The 4,829-nt window shown below is 43.4% G+C and overlaps 1 pseudogene; it reads right to left on the bottom strand.

The window, feature by feature from the left end:
• Positions 1 to 2,595: 2,595 nt before the first annotated feature.
• On the bottom strand, positions 2,596 to 3,157 carry LOC101602847 (annotated as a pseudogene).
• Between the last annotated feature and the right edge of the window lie 1,672 nt (positions 3,158 to 4,829).

Below are 4,829 nucleotides of genomic sequence, written 5' to 3'. Positions count from 1 at the left end.
AGTTGAATATTAAGTATGAGACATAGGGGCTGGAGAAATGGCTTAGCGGTTAAGCGCTTGCCTGTGAAGCTTAGGGACCACAGTTCGAGACTTGATTCCCCAGGACCCACGTTAGCCAGATGCACAAGGAGGCGCACGCATCTGGAGTTCGTTTTCAGCGGCTGGAGGCCCTGGCGCGCCCATTCTCTCTCTCTCTCTATCTGCCTCTTTCTCTCTCTGTCTGTCACTCTCAAATAAATAAAATAAACAAAAAAAATTTAAAATAAGTATGAGACATAGCCACAAGCACATGAGACTATTGTGGACTGTTTATATTTAAACTGCCACATGCACTTTGTTTAGATATTTATGTAAGTAGGAAAGAATAAGTAGAGGGCAGCAAGATAATAATAGGAAGTGAGAGGAGGGCCCAAGGAGAGGGTACAGTAGAAGAGATATTATATTAAAATTGAGGTTCAGAAAACTGGGGATGGGTGGGTTTGAGTAGCTACAGGGTTTGGGGTGGAGAAGAGCAGAAGAGAGGGGAAGCCTTACTAAAATTAAAAATGTAAGAAAACGCCATATGGAAGACTACTTCTTTGTTAATTAAAAATGTCATTTAAAGAAGTTGGCATGCAAGTACCCTGCCTGGATGGATAATGTTCTCCCATAAATTATAATTTAGTTTATGTTAGGAAACTCACAGTGCCAATGACTTGTTTATCAGAGAAGCCAGTATGGGCTCCAAACCACACTTGCTAAGGCCAATGCTCTTGCTTGCTCCCTGGTACCAGATGATATTACCTTATTGCTGATGATGCCGCTGGTTTCAGTCAGGGGACACTGACTGCACAAGCTTTTCTTCCTGCTGGCTGGCTATAATATTGCTGAAAGGTGCTATGCCTGGTGCCAGGGAAAAAAAGTCATCAGTGATCTCACAGAGAAGTGGACCCTGAGATGTATGCAATGATTCAGCTAGGCAGCATGTGCACATCAGTATGACAGGCATGGGGGTAACTTAATGCTCGCTGATGAGATATGTGCTCTGTTCCACATTAAAGAATAGCTGTCACATAAAAACCTAGTCAAAAAGCCTGTGACTGGGTCTCCAGAGATGGCTCAACAGTTAAAGGCACTTGCTAGTAATCTGATGGCAGAAGTTTGATTCCCCAGCACCAAAGTAAAGCCAGATGTACAAAGTAGCACATGCATCTGGAGATTTTTTTTTGCAGTGGCAGGAGGCATGACCAATTCCTCTTTCTCTCTCCCCACCCTATCTCCTTCAAATAAATAAATTAAATTATTGTTCTACAAAAGCCTAAATCTGGTTAGCCATTGGCCCTAAGGGGAAAGCTGCTATTATCCGGCTAAGGGAAAAAATTCTGTACTCACCAAATTTCCTACAAAATATGGCTTTGACCAACTATGTCCTCAACTGAGTGCAATAAAGTATGCAAGTGTTAAAATATTGCATTTTATGTATGAGTAGTTACTAAAATTTTAATTGACAACTATAGTTTGGTGTTTTCCATAAAATGTTATAGCTCAATTTGATCAAATATCTTTCAAATTGACTTTATATGGGGGTTAATCACCTTAAGCTATATAAATTTGCTTTGAATTTTCAAAAGCAAGATAAAGTATTTGGTCCAAAAGATAAAACTTTAAGTAATTTGCATACACTTTACAAACTGAATAATATAAAGCATGTTACTAAGTAATATTTTCATATAAAATTAAAATGCACATTACTTTCTTTTTTCATACATATCATGAATACATGCTGAAGGGATAGTTTTATGCCTATTAAATATTGCATAAAATGCATTAAGTATTAATGGAATATTTTTAATTGTTCAGAATAATAATTATATTTTATGATGGGATATCCATGGGCTGGAACTATGTTCTTCATTTTTAATTAATACATTTTGTCTGATCTGAAAATCATAATAGCCAGTAGACACCTGACTTGAAATTTCCACTATTTAACTTCATTTCATATTTACACAGCACACTTTATAAATTCTTACTGTTGTCATTAGGCCTGCAGATTATATATGCATTTGTTTACATAAAGTCTTAGTTTGCATTAATGATGTTTTTAATATATTACTTGTTCTTGCTAGAAATATTTAATCAGTGTATTGTTTTTCTGTGTGGTTTACAGTATATACAATATTCTCACAGCCTGAACAATGTTGCATGCTTAAGTTAATTGTTTAAGCTAATTGATTAGAAGAAACAGTACAACACTCTCCCAGCTTTCCTTAAAAGTATGAATTGTAAACAGTCTTACTCATGTAGGAAAACATGAGCCAAGGATTGAACAGAAGTCAACTAAGTTTAGCCGGGCCAATATTATTCTTTTTGGTGTCTAATTGAGCAAACTGTTGGAAACTGTGGCAAATAATATTGATGTAAACAGAATGTTTTAAGAGTGTGCTTCTCTTTTCTTGAGTGAGTTTCGTCTTACTCATAATTTTCAGGTTTTTGAAATATAACACTCATGGAAAAGAAAACATGGTAGAAAAAAATATATGTATATAGCTGGTCATTTTATTTATTAGCTGACTGGAAAACTAGATGATCCTCCAAAGCTCAAAGAGTATGTGCTTAATCCTCTTCCTCCTCATCACCAGCTCCAGTGCCACCCTGGCCCTTCTTGGCATTCTTCCTCTTCACATGACCTGGACGGCTACCAACATAGGGAGAACTGAGGGAGAAGTCGATGTGCTTCTGGGAATCCAGGCAGGCAATGAAGGGTGGGATGTTCCCCTTCTGCTTGTGGACCCTGATATGTCCCTGATGAATGAGCACACGGGCATGGTGGATCGACTTGGCCAGGTCCAGCTGGAAGACCTGGATCTGCCTGCAGCCGCCTCTCCAAGAAATCCTCAGTCTTCAGGCCCAGGATGCAGTCCAGCTTCATCCTGCCCTCATCCAGCACCCCAAGCGAGCAAGTCGCCACAGCAGGGCACCTTTTCTTCCATCAGCAGCAGCTCGCAGGCAGCCTGGCGGATCTTCGCCAGGGTAAGCCTGACCCTCAGACCTCACATTGACTCAGGAGCCCATCCTCGCCGGTCTGCTTCAGCTCCTGGTCGAGCCGGGATTTCTCGAAGGGTCTCCGTGTGGTCACATAAGCCTTGCTACAATCCCAGCTCCGGGCAACCGGCATGTTGGCTCTGCTTGGCCGCACGCGCCTATGCACCCTCTAACAGAAAGAGCTATATAATTTATTTTTATGAAAATAAAATTGTTTAGAATTTCAATGAGATTATGCATCGCAATGTTTTAAGAGTTGGCAGTAACTAACTATAGCACAGAATATATGCATAGGAAAACAGATTGAGCAAAATGGCCAATGCAAGCTTGAGGAATGAAGTTGCACTTGGGGGGGGGGGGGACCTGAAAAGACTGTAAATGGTATTCATCTTTCCCTGGAGAACTGTGCTAATTCTTTTTTTTTTTTTTTTCTGTGCTAATTCTTTTTCTCCCCTTATTAATGGTGATTTTATCTTATGGATGCATTTCCTGTTAGCACTCCGAATGCAAAAAGAGTAGAGCATATGACAAACTTGAAATCATAGAATGAGGCTGTATTTTCTCAGTCTTAGGCAAGGGGAATCTTTTCAGCATGCAGTGTAAAACTCCAACATTTCAGTAAGATACCTTATGCCTGACTAAAATGAACTCACGAATGATTAGGTCATATTTCTTCAAAAATCACTTGGGAATTTAAGTCTTTCCTCTTTTTGAAAGAATAGAACCTTTTTGTCATAATTGGCATTTTCCCGTGTATTTCTCTTGTTCTGTCATATCAACACCTTTACCCTCCCTTCCCAAACAGTAGGTGGGGCTGAAGCATGGCTAAGGATTGTTAGGATCCAGGAATACGTATAAGAAACTCATATACAAAGATGGCGGCGTAGGTACCACGCCAAAGCAGCCTAGGGGGGAAAAAGACCAAAAAAACTCAGCAAAATACACGTTTTTACTAAAAAGTGAGGTGTATAGGAAATTGAGGCGGCAGCGGAGAAGTAGAAGAGTTATAGAGCATCCAGAGCCCGCACAGGCGGGAAAAGCGGCTCCAGCGGCTCCGGCAGCTCGGCCAAACGCCGCAGACGCGGCGCAGCAGAAAACCGCCAGACCAGCTCGAGCCGCAGGAAAAGCCAGGTGCGGGATTTTCCCCTCACACCGCGCTCTCCGCAACTCGGGAAACGTGAGGGGAGAGCGGCAGCGAGCAGCGGAGGAGAAGACCGCGAGGTAGAACACGTGGAGCAGCGAGACAACCAGAGCAGTCGCGGCTCCCTCCCCTCCCCCACCGCCTGAGCCCAGCTCCAGTGAACAGAGCAGCGGCCTGGGACAGGCCACGCCAACTTGGGCTGACAGTGGGACCCAAGCAGGAGCAGAGTTCGGCAGCAACTTCAGCGGCTCCAGCACCGGTACCAGCGGCCCCAGCAGCAGCGGACCCAGGAGCGGCAGCGGCGGCAGATCCCACAGCAGCGGCTTCGGGAGGAGCAGCGGCGGTGGTCACGGCAGCGGCAGCTTCACCAGGGGTGGTGGCTCCGGTGGTGGCATCTATGGGAGCAGCAGAGGCAGCAGCAGCGGCTCGGTTTGCCCCTTAGGAAAAGCAAGTGCCCAGCTCCAGAAATCAGAACAGCAGCCCGACGACCCAGGCAGCAACTTGACTGAGACCAAAATCACCCAAGGTAACTGGGATTGCACCAGGGAAGGGTCTCACTTGGTCACAAGCTGACTTGGATCCCTCAACAGACCAGAAATCTAAACCTCTTTATTGATAGAAGATCTGGTCATTATAATAACTACTCTTGCATACATACTCGGGG

Source organism: Jaculus jaculus, chromosome 3 (assembly GCF_020740685.1).
Source record: "Jaculus jaculus isolate mJacJac1 chromosome 3, mJacJac1.mat.Y.cur, whole genome shotgun sequence".
Taxonomy (NCBI): Eukaryota; Metazoa; Chordata; class Mammalia; order Rodentia; family Dipodidae; genus Jaculus; species Jaculus jaculus.
The sequence above is the reverse complement of the archived record's forward strand: the minus strand, read 5'-3'. Positions and strand labels throughout refer to the sequence as shown.